The 17,947-nt window shown below is 42.2% G+C and overlaps 1 protein-coding gene across 1 annotated transcript in view; it reads left to right on the forward strand.

The window, feature by feature from the left end:
* The window catches only part of ARHGAP35 (Rho GTPase activating protein 35), a 129,833-nt gene that overhangs the window by 25,452 nt on the left and 86,434 nt on the right, over positions 1-17,947 (forward strand). The window lies entirely within an intron of this gene.

Genomic DNA, 17,947 nt, shown 5'->3' on the forward strand with positions numbered 1-17,947 from the left:
CACCGCGGTTCAGGAGGAACCCAGAAGCCAGCACTCCATTGTTGCTGCTAGAGCCTGTGGTGTGTGCAGTTGCTTGCTGCTGCTGCAGACATACCAAAAGCAGGAAAAAGTGTTGTATCGCTCTTCCTGCCATCCAGTCTCTAGCCTTTGTCAGAATCTTAACTGGAAGCCAGCTAGCAAAGGAGTCTGGGAAATGTAGTTTGCAGACTTTGAGTTCTGGTGAGACACAGAAGGGAATAGAAGGTGCAGCTGTGGCCAGATGAATGGTATCATTGCTTGGGGAGGTGAATCTGTCATAGTGGGCCTGAGTGGAGAAGGCATTATTTTTAAACTGATAACATTCAGATAGGTGGAGAAGTGTTTAAGCATTCCAGATAAGGGGTATAGCCTGGGTGGAGGGGTGAAAGCAGGAATATACCAGACCTGTTCAGGGAACATGATAGTCCAAACTTGAAATTCTTATTGAAGAATAATTGGAAAGGTAGATTGGTATCAAATTGGGGTGGAAGTGTTGTGATAAAACTGTTTTAGAATTAACACAGGAGTTTTCTTGCGGCACAGTGGGTTACGGATTTGGCATTCTCACTGCAGTGGCTTGGGTCACTGCTGTGGCAGGAGTTTGGTCCCTGGCCTAGGAATTTCCACATTGCCGCAGGTGTGCCCAAGAAAGTAAATTAAAGAAATAAATAAATAAAATTGAACCAGAGCAGTGATTTGGCCTGGGAGAAACTAGTGAGGAAACTTAAATGATAGTCTAAGGTTTGGAATGAAAAGGACACAACTAAGGCCACAGTGGTGGAGTTGGAGAGGAACAGCACAGTCCAAGGTAAGCTTTTTTTTTTTTTTTTCTAATGGCCACACCTGCAGCATATGGACATTCCTGGGCCAGGGATTGAACCTGCACTTCTGCAGTGACCTGAGCCACTGCAGGTGGATTTTTTTTTTTTTTTTTTTTTTTTTTTTTTTTTTTGTCTTTTTGCTATTTCTTGGGCTGCTCCCGCGGCATATGGAGGTTCCCAGGCTAGGGGTCTAATCGGAGCCGTAGCCACCGGCCTACACCAGAGCCACAGCAACGCAGGATCCGAACCGCGTCTGCAACCTACACCACAGCTCACGGCAACGCCGGATCGTTAACCCACTGAGCAAGGGCAGGGACCAAACCCGCAACCTCATGGTTCCTAGTCGGATTCGTTAACCACTGCGCCACGACGGGAACTCCCTTTTTTTTTTTTTTTAATCTTTTTACGGCTGTACCTGTGGTATATGGAAGTTCCCAGGCTAGGGGTCAAATCAAGGTGCAGCTGCTTGGCCTACACCACAGCCACAGCAACATGGGATCCAGGCCACATCTGCGACCTACACATACCACAGCTCACAGTAACGCCGGATCCTTCACCTGCAAGGGAGGCCAGGGATTGATCCTGTGTCCTCATGGAACTGGTCAGATTTGTTTCTGCTGAGCCATGACGGGAACTCCCCATTAACTGATTTTTGATTAAAAGAAGAAAACAAGAAAAGGGGGGAGAAAAAGCCAAGAAGCAGAATGACGGTGATGAGATCATGTAGGGATGTATAGAATTTTGGGGTTTTATTAGAAGGGTTGTAAGCAGGAAATCAACAAGATCATATCTGTACTTGAGAAAGATAATTTACTGGTCTAGAGTAAGGATTGCAGCCAGCAGGAGTAGGGTGGGAAGGAGCACTTAAGGCTGTGGAGATACAGGAGATCTACCTTCCCTGGCAGCAGGTATATTTTCTTTCTCTGCTGTTGAATTTGAGGGTCTCTTCCAAGGGTAGGGATTGATTGTTATCAGTCTGATTATAATTGCATGCACTTAGGTTATCATTAGCCCAAGAAACCTACCTGTCTCCTTGAAGAACATCATTGTCTAGTGAGCCTGCTGACTACGGATAAAAGCTGTCAGGGCAGTTTGGCTGTGAGATACCATTTAACTAGTTTGTATCTGTGCGCCTCCCTTCCCCTCTGTGAGATTTAATGACATACTTAGGGAAAAAGTCCAGGCCTCTTGGCTACTCTCCAAGTGTTCTGCCACTAAAATGTTACTACCTTTCTCAGAGTTCTTCTGAATCCGTTTGCAGGCACTGTGTTTTGTTTTCGTTTTTGTTTTGTGTGTGTGTGAGTGGTTTTTTTAAACTTTGATTTTGACACTTTAAAGACTATTAGTACTAGTACTTTTTGCTGTAGGAATTTCAGTGGCTTTTGTTACTTGAAAAAGTCCTTTTCACTTGCTTTTTAAAATGGAGTTTAGTGGCCTGTGATAGGTGGGAATGTTTCTGTCTCCCAACATGCTAGTTGGCAAAGTGGTAGAGGCAGCTCTTAATAAAGGTCACTTTAGAAGAATATTATTTGGGTACTTAGCATTCTTGGCATTCTTGTGGAATGATACAGGTTTATGGCCTTTTTATTAAGTTCTTGAACGGTCTTTAATTAGAAGCAAGCATGTATAAAACTTGGTGACTCCAGACAACACTGGCCTTACTGTATTAGCTTTATAGAGTGTGGTTTGTGCCTGTAGAAATAGGGTTTTGGAGAGGGAATCAAGAAGGGGTGTGAAAAGGTTGTATCGAACACATTCTAACCTTGTCCAGGCCATTGGCTTACTGCACCCTTAGTTGTGTGGAATGTGGATGTACAGCTTTCAGGCTCAATTGCCTTTTGATTGTTCCTAACTAGGCTTTTAGCTCTCATGATTCAACTGGTTGAGTTGAGCTTTTCGTTAAATAGTCCATATGGAAAATGGAGTTCAGTAGCTTAAAATTTTAAACGTTTTAATTGCCGTCTTTGAATTGGTTGGCTTTAGTGTAATATTTCAAATAAGACAGTGAAAGTGTATAAATTCAAGGGCTGACAAAGTATTACAAAATCCCCCCCCCTCCCCCGAAAGTAAAAAAGTGAGAAAGTCCACTATACTCTATTGTGTAAGATTCTTCACTGGGGAAAAGGGCTCAGGAGAATGTTTGTCATCTCTTTATCCGAGTGTAGTTCAGGATGTCCTTAATGAGGAAGACTGAAGGGTTGGTATGTTTGATGGGGCATTTTGGTATAAACAAGGCTTATAAGTTGACGTGCTGATAACTGTGCTCTTTAGGGGAGTTGATAATCAGAGGGGTCATCCTGGTATGGATAGCAAAATTAAGCCCCTGACCAGCTCTCTTACACTAGTGGATTTTCTAAGCAGAAAATTGAATAGTTGGATGTACGAGCAAGTCAGTGGTTTGAGGAGTTGGGAAGATATGTGCAGAAAGTGAAGGAGCTGGGTTAAGTCACCTCTGTTCAGCACCAAATGCTCTGCCTTCTACAGGCTGTGTCACATTAGCTGTGTTATAAAAGTTGTCATTTAAGATTTTAATACAGATAATGCTGTAGGTAAAGTCAGTCTGCTGGCAAAGTTTTAAAATGGTAATGTTTTTCTATTCTGTTCTTACCAGTGTGAGTTAGAAATCAGTAGCTATTTGTTGTACACTGCTTTTGACTTGTTGTTGAGACTTTTCTAAACAAAGTAGCTGTGACATAAACCCGGGGAGTAGGGGGTAAGGTCAACAAAGGAAGCACTCAGTGGATTTATGTTGGGATGAAACTGTGGACATTCTGTGCCTGTGTAACTGAGGAAGGTATGTTGTCACCTGACATGAGTATATTTGATAATTTGAACTCAGAGACATGGTTCTCTTAATAGCAGCCAAATACATGAGGTCAAGATAATTTCCTTTAGTAGGTAGGACAGCTGTCATGGAAGAGTAGGCTGGACCTGTTTTCCTTCTTTAGTCTGAGGGCTGAAGTATTCTAAGAGATGACTCATTAGTTTTCATGAAAATTACTGGCCAAGGACTTTCAAGGAATGGTGGTTGATAAGGAGGAAGTAGTTACTATTCTGGTCTGTTATCTAAGGGAAAATCATGAAGCTCATATTTTACAGAAAACGCCTTTTATTAAATTCCTTATATGATCATGAGTGTTTTCTTAGGGTTATTTATTTGTTTTTTGTGTGTTTTCTAGGGCCGTACCTGTAACATATGGAGGTTCCCAGGCATGGGGTCTAATTGAGCTACAGTTGTTGGCCTGCACCACAGCCACAGCAACACGGGATCCAGCTGTGCTTCAACCTACACCACAGCTCACACAACACCCCGCGCAACACCCAATCCTTAACCTGCTGAGAGAGGCCAGGGATTGAACCCGAAACCTCATGGTTCCTAGTCGGATTCGCTAACCACTGAGCCATGTCGGGAACTTCTGTTTTCTTAGTTATCTTTTTTTTTTTTTTTTTTTGTCTTTTTAGCTATTTCTTGGGCCGCTCCCGCGGCATATGGAGGTTCCCAGGCTAGGGGTTGAATCGGAGCTGCAGCCCCCGGCCTACGCCAGAGCCACAGCAACGCAGGATCCGAGCCGTGTCTGCAACCTACACCACAGCTCACAGCAACGCCGGATCGTTAACCCACTGAGCAAGGGCAGGGACCGAACCCGCAACCTCATGGTTCCTAGTCAGATTCGTTAACCACTGCGCCACGACGGGAGCTCCCTCAGTTATCTTTAGACTCCCTGACAGGACATGTTACTTTTATAGTTTGAAATTTATCCTGAAGTAGCGGGCAGTGGTTAGGTACTGTATGGAACATATACCAGAATCTCAGGAAGGTATACACATGGAGAGGGACAGAGATTGTAGCTTTAGTAAACGGTACTGGCTGAAGGACACTCCTTTTTGTCCCCTTTCCAATCATTTGGATTCTAGGATTTAATTAACCTTATCATCTCTATCACCCGCCGGTGGCAGAGTCATGTGTGGAAACAGCGGGGGTGTACATGGGGAAGCGGCCTCTCCTAGAGCACAAGCCTGACAGCAGCTGCTGTGACTTCCGTTTTCCTCTTCAGTTTCCGTATCTATTACCTGGCTACCAGCTCTCCCCAGGTCTGTGTCCAAGGGGCTTTTGTTTCATCTAGAAGTCTTTTTAGTTGTTAATCTCAGGAAAAATCTTAGGAATTTTTTTTTTTGGCCAGTTTTCTTCAGATTTTGCTTCTTATTTATCTGCCCTTTCCCCTTGGCCCACTCCCTTGACAGTGAGACATAGGGTCATCGGTTTAAGTATGGGAAGGAAATTATGGCCTTGAGCATAGTCAGAATCTGGCTCTCAGGCACTTCCTGTGAGCCGCCACTAAATTACAAAGACTGGGCCCGGACAAGGCTTTTCAAAGGGTGTCTTACACCACCACTGTGTCAGTGTTTCCATCATAAGCAGTTGTTTTTCATGGTGCTTATTATGACCAGGTTTGAAGTGGCCTTGTACAGAAAGCATTACCCAGTAGGGTGGGGGTAGAATAGCAGAGAGAGATACTGCTTTCAGAATTACCTCTTTTAACCTAGACTTACCATGCCATTCTGGCTCAGAGTTCAGGGGGTCTCTCAGAGGATGAAGTCCATACTCTGCTTACTGTGACAGGCCACCACACAGGTTTGCCCCTGACCTCTCCCACCATGCATGTCTTTCGCTCTCATTCAAGTTCTCTGGCCAGGGCAGCATGATAGAGTGGGAAGACAGGTCGAGGGGGTAGGGGATTGGGGGTGGGGTGATGTCAGACTTAGGCCTGTTATACCAGGCTTCATCTCTTAGTAGCTAAATTGTTTCCTTTCTCTTTAACTAGTTTCTTACACAGTCACTAATCTGCATAAGGTGTTTTTTGTTTGTTTTTTTTTTGGGGGGGTTGGGGGTTTTCTTTGCTTTTGTAGGGCCACACATGTGGCATATGGAGGTTCCCAGGCTAGGGGTCTAATCAGAGCTGTAGCCACCAGCCTACACCAGAGCCACAGCAATGCGGGATCCCAGCCTCATTTTCGACTTACACCATAGCTCACGGCAACACCCTATCCTTAACCCACTGAGGGAGGCCAGGGATCGAACCTGCAACCTCATGGTTCCTAGTCAGATTCATTTCCGCTGTGCCACGACAGGAACTCCTGCATAAGTTTCTTGAATGAGAGGAGAAAAGAGCCTTTTTAACTCTCTTTTGGCACAATCTTGGGAGTTAGACAACCAAATATCTGATCAGTAAATGGCTTTTTTTTTTTTTTTTTTTAACTGTAGAACTTGAATTTTTTTTTTCTTTTTATGTGGAATCCCACCATATAAAACAGATCAAATTGAGTTGCTCTGTTTTAAGGCTGGAAGGTCTGATGTCCCACCTGTTCAGCCTTCTCCATAGCCGTGAAGATCTGCCAGTTAAACATCCCGGCTCTCCAGGCACTGCTCCTCATCGTTGTTCTCATTGCTACTTTAGGTTTAGGGTCATCTGTTTGACATGCTGACCCCAAGCAGAGGCCTAGAAGGGAGAGAATGTATTCCGGTGGTTCAGAGAGCCATGTTCAAATCGCAGTTCTACTTGCTATTTATGTGAACTTGTGTTTCTTCATATCCTTTTTTAAAACTATAGAGAAAAATATATAAAAGCATGTAAAGTCTGAAGAATTAGGAAGTGAGGAGTTCCCATCATGGCTCAGTGGTTAACGAACATAAGATCATAAAGACACGGGTTCAATCCCTGGCCTCGCTTAGTGGGTTAAGGAGCCGGTGTTGCTGTGAGCTGTGGTATAGGTCGCAGACATGGCTTGGATCTGGCATTACGGTGGCTGTGGTGTAGGCTGGCAGCTGTAGCTCTGATTGGACCCCTAGCCTGGGAACCTCCATTATGCCATGGGTGTGGCCCTAAAAAGACAAAAGACAAAGGAAGGAAGGAGTGAATACCCTGGCCCTATAACCAACCCAAGTCAAGAGAGAGAGCAGAAGCTCCACTCAGGTCTTTTTTCTATCATATCTTCTTTCCTAGTCTCAAAGTAGGAATCTGAAATATGCTTTTCAGATGTTGAAGTGATAGATATTTCAATAGGAAATAATATTTTTATAGCTTTTTGTTAATAGTGCCTACATGTATCATCTTTTCATTCAGAAAATGCTTTTTTTTTTTTTGTCATCTTTTTGCCTTTTTTAGAGCCACTCCCGCGGCATATGGAGGTTCCCAGGCTAGGGGTCGAATCGGAGATGTCGCCAGCCTACGCCAGAGCCACAGCAATGCGGGATCCAAGCCGAGTCTGCGACCTACACCACAGCTCACGGCAATGCCGGACCCTTAACCCACTGAGCAAGGCCTGGGATCGAACCTGCAACCTCATGGTTCCCAGTCGGATTCGTTAACCACTGCGCCACGATGGGAACTCCGAGAAAATCCATTTTATTTTAAACATGTCAAGTCACGAATCCATCACCTCTAGAAGATAGAGATAAACACTTCAATTTAGCAGATTTTCAAAAATGATTAATTGAGCCTAGGGTGTAATTTCGTGCTGACACCAGGCTCCTCTCCTTCCCATGTTCTGTAGTGTGATTGTTTATTTTTCATCTCTCTCAGAGCTCTGCTTTTAACTTTGATTTGAAACAAGGCAAGTATGTAAGTAAATGTGGAGTCTAGAAAATGAAAAGGAGAAATACAAAAAAGTATTGATTCTGCTAGTGTGACTCCTAAATAAGTTCTTTAGTCTATGAATTCAAATTGTTGCCCATTTAAATTTGCTGAATTTAGAAGTTGTTCTGTTTTGTTTCTGTGTGATTGACCATTGTTCTTATCTTCAGTACAGGTGAAATTTTTTTTTTTTATAATTTTTTTTTTATTTTCCCACTGTACAGCAAGGGGGTCAGGTTATCCTTACATGTATACATTACAATTACATTTTTCCCCCATGAATTTTAACTTTAAATAAAACCATCCATTCTTTTAAAAAGGTTTATACATGTGGCATAACTTTTATTACTTGAAGTAGTCTGTTTTAGCACTGGCAATTTGTAGAATAATGCAACTGAGTAGTGAGAAATACTTAGAAATAATGGGCTGAAATCTCCATGTCATCTTAGACCGCCACCAAGGGAATAGAATAGTGAGGCTTACTGTTGGACTTGAAAATAAGCCAGCCCATTTTTCTCATTGACAGAAATGCCGGTTTCTTTCTCTATAAGACACATTTGGCTGGAGAGTGCCCCCACTTCTGTATATTCAGAGAAATTTTTTTTTTTGGAGAATGTTCTTTCAAAAAGAACTTTTTTTCCTACTGAGTTAAAAAAAAAATCGAATAGATCAAAGTGCTCAGAAGCAATTGCTGAAATAATTTTATGGGTTTTCTTTACCATTTCAAAAATAAATATAGGGGAGTTCCTGTTGTGGCACAGCAGAAACAAACTCGACTAGGAACCACGAGGTTCCATCCTTGGCCCTGCTCAGTGGGTTAAGGATGGAGCATTGCAGTGAACTATGATGTAGGTCGTGGATGCTGCTTGGATCCTACATGGCTGTGGCTGTGGCATAGGCCAGCAGCTGCAGCTCCAGTTCAGCCCCTAGTGTGGGAACCTCCATATGCCTCAGGTGTGGCCCTAAAAAGCAAAAAAGTAAAAAAATAAAAATAAATGTAGACTTGGCCTGAATACCAGGAAATTCAAAGGCAAAACTTAGCTGTGTTTTTGTATTTTGGGTTTGGTAGGAATCTCATCTCACTGTATTTTAACGGTAGATAGGCTGTGATACCAAGGAGGTGTATTCGAGTAACTTTAGTTTCCAGCTGGCCTTGGTGTTGGATTTCCTTTGGTGTGGAATATTTTGGAGGTTCTCAGAAATCCTGTGGTGGTGGTGGTGGTGTTCTTAATATAGGTAACTCAGAGAAACTGTCCTGCATCAGTGAAGAAAGATTTCTCAGCCTTTGGTTTTATCTTTCTTTGTGGTTGCTTTGATCCGAGAGGCTGATCAGAACTCAGGAGCACCTGAGCGCTACAGAGGATAACATTTAAGGAAGTGCTTTTGCTGAAAGCAACTCCCTTCATTCATCAGGGAAATTTGATTTCATCCTGTGAATAACTTGGCTTTGGAATTTTGTTTCGTTGGGACTGGCTTGTAGAATTCTGCCTGAGAACTGCGTCAGGGTGAAGTATGGGCTATTTGCTTTATTCTGTGTGTGCTGGCTGGGACTGTGTTTTCCTACCCTGGAAATTCAGAGGTACCTTTACCAGGGGGTGGGGCTGAGGGATCAGGAGGAGAATTAAGGGACATTTGTAAAAATTATAAATGTAATGTCAGAGAATCTTCCGTAGCTGTTCTTTAAAAAAATTAACTTTAGGCCAGATTATTTTCAAAACAGACATCTGAGTTATCAGTCCTTGAAAACTGTTTTTGCTCCCTTTGTGTTTTCATCATTAGACTCTCTGGAAAGTGCTGTCCATTGAGTTTGCATAGGGTATAGTAAGAGCTGAATGCACACACATAGCCAGTGTCCAAGAATAGCGCATCTGTTGTATGAGATTACATGTTTCAAAACCAGATGGCTAAACACTTAAATCAGTCTTTCCAAAGATCCTGATGACCCATTTCAAAGATTTCCTGTACCCAGAGCCTTGGATGAGTGAGATTCTGTGACTGTGAGGAAATCCTCCCTCATATACTAAACAGGGGTGGGTGGGTGTGGCCCCTGTTAGTGGGAGCAACTCCCAGTACTATTCTGGGCAAATACTTGCTATTTGCTTCCTTCGTAAATCCATCGCTTTCTGCCCCTTCCCCTCCATATTATTTTAGTCTGTATTGGACTGAACGGTAAAAACACAATTGCCGTATTCAAATGGTGTTTTCTTTCATGTAAGATAATCAGCTCTTAGACTGTGTGAATTTGTTGGGTAGGGAGTTAAGGTAGCAGTGTTACCCACCATAAATAACACTGGTGGAATAAAAGAGTATTTCCATATTAGATTCTCACAGGTAAAAGTTCAGTCTGTTCATGGTCTGAGCCCTGATGCCCTTCTTGTCTTATGCTGCTCATGCATGAAAATTCTGTGCCAGTCAGTCTGTCCCAAAACATATCTGGTGCCTTTTCATTTTGGTCGCCACCAGTCATACCTTTTCATGTCTTTAGAGTTCCTGGGCCATCTCGTCAAGCCCTGCCAGTTTTATGTACTAATTTAAACTTAATTACATCTGCTCTGACACTGTTCCTACCCTACCCCAGGTCTGAATGATCTCTTCCTTTCTCTGGATCCCAAGAAATGGTCTATGCCATTTATTGAGTGTGGTCTAGTTGCTTTTTAATTAAAAATACTGTATCTCAGCATTCTCAGTGTAGCACAGTGGGTTAAGAATCAGACTGCAGCAGCCCAGGAAGTGTGGGTTCTATCTCAGCCCAGCACAGCAGGTAAAAAGATCTGGCGTTGCCACAGTTTCTGCATAGGTTGCAGCTCTGGCTTGAATTCAGTCTCTAGCCTGGGAACTTGTATATGCCGCAGGTGTGGCCATAAAACGAAAAGAAAAAATTGTATCTCAAATTATTAGATTCACACCAGCAAGGAAAGTGCTCCATTTTTTCTTTCTTTTATCACATCTCAGAGGTAAATATGTGTTTGATTTGGTTGTGGACATCTCAGTTCTCAATTCTAAGGATTAGAGACAAGGGAAATGCAAAAATGGTTAACTTCTCCAAAATATTATGAAGGAAGGACAATTTAGCTGTTCTGTAACTGGGGCTATCGAAGTGTTTACCTTTCCTTTTATTTATTGTTAGAGGCCGTGTTGTGCTTGTTGAGTTTGTTGTAGTCATTTCAAAAGATACTTCTCGTGGTAAAGAGATGAGCAGAAAAAGAAAAAGGGCATTTCTTCATGTTTCAACAAATCACACAGAGGAAATGAAGACTCCCCCTGTATCATAAAGATGGTAATTCCTATTTATAGCTAAATACTCTGACACATTGTGCGCATCACTAACTTTAAGGTTCTGTAAATTTATCTGGATTTCACAGGTGAATGGATTGGATAAATGAGGACCTTGGACTCCATTTCCAATGATTATTTAATTTCTTTTTGTAAAGGGAAAAACCAACAAAAACCTTAAGAAAATCTACTTTAACATTTAACATGAAAATGAAAACATTGGGTTTTTAAAGATTATTTAAATTCAGTGATTCACTAGATCAGAGAGTAGTAGTCTCTTCTTACTAGAGCTTTTTTATATGCCATCTTTCCTGGCCTGTTTGGAAAATTTTAATTCTTCTGAAAAATTCTCCTTAAGGAATTTCTCTTGTTTACAGGGAAAATGCTTCCTGTAGATTCCCTCTCCCCTTTTTTTGTTTTTCCTCTCCCCTCTGTGGAGCAGTGAGTCTTAGCATGTATCTACTTAATGCAAACATTTTAACCAACTCTTGATGGTAATTCATAGCTTTGAAAATCCATGCAGAAATTTAATGTGTTGAAAAGTATGAGGTATTAAGGACATTTAGAAAATGCTCTGCTTTCTGTTAGTTACAGTGCATATTTCCATTCCTTACTCCTATTGGAATTAAGAAAAATTATGGTAACAAGGATTTTGCTCCCTTTGCCTAGTGCCTTGCTGTGAAATTATTTCCTTATATCATCACATAATATTATATAATTATACAATATTATATTATTAGTTTGATGGTGTTTTCTGTGTATGGTTGTTTGAAACAAAATGTATTTTCAGGATTTGTTGGCTCTTCTCACAGAGATAGTAGTTTTGGTTATGAATGATGGTGTTTGCGTCTTAACAGGGCACTCCAGATCACAGAGCTCAGAAACATCTCCTCTTGTGGGGTAGTGGTGGGATGTGGGAGGTTGCGGGATGGGAGGGTGAAACACAGATAGAGCTGTTGACAGTATGAGCTTTAGCAGTCATAGTAGTGCCTGATCACCGTGGCATTTCTGTGTCCTATGAAATGTGTACTATCTTGGGAATGTTACCACTTCTGGCCCTGGGTGCGGTTGTGGAGGTGTTAAAAAAGAAAACACCCTTCCTCCTACCTTCCAGTTGAGGGGCTCTTGGGGACATTAGTTTCTTGGTTAAACAAGGCAACTCTGGAAGCTTGGTGACAGGTTCTAAGAAAGCTCTCAGATGTTTGCATTATGTTTTAATTCAGCATACATTTGTGACAAGAATTGAAAATATTCTTGGCATATTTTCCTTTCTGAATATTTCCTTTCTTGATTTATGGCTTAAAATATGAAACTGTATGTTAGGTTCAGTGTTTTTGTTTTTCAAATGTAAGTAGCTCAGTAAAGCTTGAAGATAAAAGGAATTAACTGTTTTAAAGAATACTTTTTTCCTCCTCTGCTGAAACTCTTCAGTTTCAAAAGGATTAGTATTGGCAGATAATTAGAGTGGATGTTCAGACATTGCTCTTTGAGTATCTTAGTTGCCCACTACGAACACTGGTTCCGTCAGACTTAAACTCTGAAGACATTGTGAAGTCTTGGACATGCCCTGTCTTCTGCTTTCTCTTTCTTTGTGGCCTTCAGATCATTAAATTCAGTGACTCAGCTCATTTTTTTTAACCCACCTCTTAGAAAAGTTGAACGTGTTTGCGACCAAGCACTTAAGGTTATTTCCTTTAAAGCAAGGGTTTGAGACGTTTTTAGATTTATAACAGTCTTTGTTTACTGTGTAATTCAGTCCAATTGAGGAACTAGTAAAACTGCATTATCCAGACATCAAAGACAGATGTGTAAAAAGAGCTTTCTTATACCAGGGATACTATTAGGTTTCTCACAAGTGGAAAGTTACCAGGTGTCCAAAAATTAACCGCTCCCATGCCAGCCAATTCTTATTTCTTACAGCTTTTTTATAAAGCATTTTGGGTTTAAAGTATTAGTTGCTACATTCTTGAGAGTTGAGAGTGTTGTTTTCTTTAGCATCTTTCAGATAACTGAGACTCTGACTTGAATAGACTAAATAGAATATCCTGCCATTTAAAAAAAATTGTAAATAACAAGGTGTTGAATGTAGTGTGCATTTCAGTTTAGTTCAGAATTGAACTGATCTCTTTATTTCTTGGGGTTTTGTTTTCCTGAGATTTCTGCAGCGATTATTCTGCCCATTTTACAGAGGGTAAGTGGGATGATTTGCCAGCTGCATGCAGCAGTTGCTTGAATTAGGACCTATGTTGCCAGGTTGCATTTCAAGATTGGTCAAATGAGGTTGAGTCCTGCCAGACCCTGGGATGAGGAATTGATAGAGAAGGGCTTGTTAGGTGAGCACCCTTGATTTCCTTAAACCTTTATCAGCATTCCTACCTGAGGTGCTGTTAAACTCAAGTCCATTAAAAAAAGGTTGTAGTAGTTCCTGTCGTGACTCAGTGGTTAACGAATCCGACTAGGAACCATGAGGTTGCGGGTTCAATCCATGGCCTCGCTTAGTGGGTTAAGGATCCTGTGTTGCCCTGAGCTGTGGTGTAGGTCGCAGAGGTGGCTTGGATCCCGTGTTGCTGTGACTCTGGTGTAGGCCTAGAAAAGACCAAAAAAAATTGTGTATGTGTACTACAGAGTAATGTGCAAAAAGCACTTTGATTTTGTACAACTCTTTCCCTTTCAGGTATTTTAGAGGATGTATGTAAACATGCTTTAGATGCTCTTGAACATCTTATTATTTACTTATGTCAGCAATCATCTAGGGAAGGTGGGGCATGAGGAAGATTGATTTCCCCCCCACCCCGCCACCGCCCGCCACCACCTTTCTCATAGATGCCTGCTTGCTCCTGCTGAAGTCTGGAACTTGGCTTCTCTAAGAGTGTGCCTTTAGGTTATCTGGAGGTGATTGTTCAGAGGCATTGATACTTCTCTTTTGAAAATGGTCAGACAATTCTTACATACTACATCTAGCTGCATTTTGTTTCCATAGAGGGTTTGGCTTTCTGGGTTATCAGAGGAAGATATGGATGTTTGGGAAAGACCTTTTGAGGTTATCATTCTAGGGGACAATTATGCTTTCGCAGTTGTTGCTGCCTGGTATCAGTCAGGGTAACGTGTCGTGGTCTGACTTCCGGTGGTCTTTCTTTTGAGATAGGCTTACAAAAAATATTAAGGTTGTGGCAATACTGAATTCCTACCAAGTGTAAATGAGATTCAAAAGAAAATTGCTCTGTTTGTTTATATTAAATTCTTCTCTTTGGTGAGTTCCCATTGTGGATCAGTGGAAATGAATCTGACTAGTAACCATGAGGATGCAGGTTCGATCCCAGGCTTCGATCAGTGGGTTAAGGATCCGGTGTTGCCATGAGCTGTGGTTCAGGTTGCAGACTTGGCTTGAATCTGGCTTGGCTGTGGCTGTGGTGTAGGCTAGTGACTACAGCTCCGATTTGGCCCCTAGTCTGGGAACCTCCATATGCCTAGAGTGAAGCCCTAAAAAGAAAAATAAATAAATAAATGAATTCTTCCCTTTGGGACTGTTTCAGAAGACTCTTTATTTGGCTACAGGTTTAGCAATTATACAATCATATTTGTGTAAGTAGATTGCAGTGCAGTATAAACTGTAGTAGCCATAAGATCATTTATGTAGAGGCAGCCAAAGACTACATATTTCACTTTTTTTTTCTTTTTTTCTCTTTCTTTTTAGGGCCGCACCTGCGGCATATGAAGGTTCCCAGGCTAAGGGTCTAATTGGAGCTACAGCTTCTGTCCTATATCACAGCCACAGCAATGCCAGATTTGAGCTGCATCTGTGACTTACACCACAGCTTGCAGCAACTCATATAACATTTCGTTACTTCAGCTATTCAAACTTTAGGTCCCTTTAGGTGTCACTTCTCAGCCACATTCTGTGGTTCCTCATAACTTTTGGGAAGGATTTCAAACCCATTGAAAGTGACTTAATCTGGTCTCTGCTTACTTACTAATGCATTGTATTCATCTCTTCCTCACACTTTTTTTTTTCTTTTTTTTTTTTAGGGCCATTCCCACAGCATATGGAAATTCTCAGGCTAGGGTTCTAATCATAGCTGTAACTGCCAGTCTACACCACAGCAATGAGGGATCTGAGCCATGTCTGCGACCTACACCACAGCTCACAGTAACGCTGGATCCTTAACTCTCTGAGCGAGGCCAGGGATTGAACCCAAATCCTCATGGTCAGGTTTACTACCTCTGAGCCACAACGAGAATTCCCCCCACATACTCTTTATTTCAGCTGGTTCTCCAGTGGGATCATGTTCTTTTCTGGGGAGAGAGGAGTCTTTGCACATTTTATTCCCTCTGCTTCAGGTTTCACCTGAGATGAAGTTTCCCCAGCAAGGCTTTCCTATATCTAAAGGCTGGGCTTAGGAACTCTTTAATATGCTAAAATAATCAGTCATTTATTCACTCCTTCAGTAAATGTTTGTGTCAAACATGTTGTCATAGCCTAAGGACACAGAAGTGAACAAGGCAGCATTGGGCCTTATCCTCACAGAGCTTATGTTCTTGTCAGGGAAACGACCCCATATTCATACCCCTTTAAAAAAAAAAAAAAAAAAAAAAAGGAGTTCCTGTCGTGGCGCAGTGGTTAACAAATCCAACTAGGAACCATGAGGTTGCGGGTTCCATCCCTGGCCTTGCTCAGTGGGTTAAGGATCCAGCGTTGCCGTGAGCTGTGGTGTAGGTTGCAGACGCGACTCGGGTCCCGCGTTGCTGTGGCTGTGCGTAGGCCGGGGGCTGCAGCTCCGATTCGACCCCTAGCCTGGGAACCTCCATATGCTGCGGGAGCAGCCCAAGAAATAGCAAAAAGACAAAAAAAATAAATTAAAAAAAAAATAACAGGAGTTCCCGTCATGGCTCAGTGGTTAACAAACCTGACTAGCATCCATGAGGACACAGGTTCGATCCCTGGCCTCACTCAGTGGGTTAAGGATCCGGCATTGCCATGAGCTGTGGTGTAGGTTGCAGATGCGGCTGTGATCCTGAGTTGCTGTGGCTGTTATGTAGGCCGGCAGCCGTAGCCCTGATTAGGCCCCTAGCCTGGGATCCTCTATATGCTGTGGGTGCGGCCCTAGAAAAGACCAAAAAAAAAAAAAAAAAAAAAGCAGCCACGAAGGAATATCCTGTACACTTTATCCAGATACACCTGTAGTTAGTATTTTTTTTTTCTTTTTTCTTTTTCTTTTTTTTTTTTTCGTCTTTTTACAATCATACCCTAACAGCATATGGAGGTTCCCAGGCTTGGGGTCCAATTGGATCTGTAGCTGTTGTTATGCCACAGCCACAGCAATGCCAGATCCAAGCCATGTCTGCGACCTACACCACAGCTCACTGTAACACCAGATCCTTAACCCACTGAGCGAGGCCAGGGATTGAGCCTGCGTTGTCATGGATACTAGTCAGCTTTGTTTCTGCTGAGCTGTGATGGGAACTCCCACTTTGCATTCCTACTCTCTCTCAATGTATAGATGTAAATTTTTTTGGACCAGTGATATACATACAAGTATTTCCCTCTAAATACTTCAGTGTATATTTCCTGAGTAGGGCTGTTTTCTCGAAGATAGTTATACACTACTTCATAAATTTACATTGATAAAATACTTTTATCTAATTCCATCAGAGTCCAGTGCTATTAATTGATCTAATGATGTACTGTATAGCCTTCCTCCTCTGTCCCTGCACCCTCCCTACAGAATTCAGTCTAGGATCAGATATTGCATCTAGTTATGAGGTCTCTGTAGCCTCCTTTAATCTGGAATATTTACATAGTTACTCTTTTTTTTTGGCCACTCCAAGGCATATGGAGTCCCCAGGCCAGGGATCAGATCCGAGCCTATGCTGCAGCTGCAGCAATGCCATGTCCTTAACCTACTGTGCTGGCCAGGGTATCAAGCCTATAACGTCCCAGCACTCCAGAGATGCTGCCGATCTTGTTGCGCCACAGTGGGAACTCCTTTCCGTAGCTACTCTTTGTCTTTATGACACTGATTTTTTTTTTTTTTTTTTTTAAGTTCAGGATCCCCCCGCCCCATGGAACCTTGCTCATTTTGTGTTTGTCTGATGTTTCCTTGTGATTAAATTGAGGTCATGGATACTAGGCCATTGTACTACATAGTGATATTGTATCTTCCTGGGGTATCACATCTGGAAGCACATGATGTCCTTCTCATTCTCTTTGATGATAATTTTCTTTACTCAAAACATTGCCCACTATCTCCACTGTATAATTAGTGTTTGTTTTTCTTCCCTTTGCATCTAACAAGTAGTCAGTCATATGAGGAGTGACAGCTCATTTCCATGCAAAATTCTGCTCCTAATCACAACTTCCCCTCTAAATTTAGCATCAAGTGATGATTTTTTTTTTTTTTTTTTGGCTGCACCTGTGGCATGTGGAAGTTCCTGGGCCAGGGATTGAATCTGCATCACAGCAGCAACCCAAGCTGTTACAGTGATAACACTGGATCCTTAACCCGCTGCTCCACAAGAAAACTCCCAAGTGGTGATTCTTGTCTGATCCACTATTATAAACTCAAGTTCTTATTTTCTGCAAAGGATTATAATTCATTACTGTGCTTAATTATTTGATGTTCAAAATGGCCCAGATTTGACTAGTGGATTCCCCTTCAAAGTTGGCTCCTGTGTCCTAGTGAGGTGCCCTGTGATTTTTTTGAGCACTTCCTTCCTTGTACAATAAGATGTTCTTGGCTTGTATTGTACTAACCTTGCCTTAGCCTGGAATCAGCCATTTTTCTTTCTTCCTTCCTTCCTCCGATCCTTCTTTCCTTCCTTTCTTCCTTCCTTCCTTTCTTTGTTTCTTTCTTTATGTGTGTGTGTGTTTAGGGCTGTACCCACGTCATAAGGAAATTACCAGGCTAGGGGTCCAATCTGAGCTGCATCTGCCACCTACACCACAGCTCAGCAATGTTGGATTCTTAAGCCACTGAGCGAGGCCAGGGGTCTAACCTGTATTCTCATGGATACTAGTCTGGTTCATTACCGCTGAGCCATGACGGAAACTCCTGGAATCAGCCATTTTTCCATGGAGCTTGCAAACCCTTGTTTTAGCACTTGGCACAGTGCTCACTTATATGTGTCTTCCTTCGTTAGATGATATTGTACCTCTCTGAAGGTACATAGGTGTCAGTCTTATTTGCTCTTATATCTTCACCCAGC

The sequence above is a fragment of the Sus scrofa genome, chromosome 6 (genome assembly GCF_000003025.6).
Source record: "Sus scrofa isolate TJ Tabasco breed Duroc chromosome 6, Sscrofa11.1, whole genome shotgun sequence".
Taxonomy (NCBI): domain Eukaryota; kingdom Metazoa; phylum Chordata; class Mammalia; order Artiodactyla; family Suidae; genus Sus; species Sus scrofa.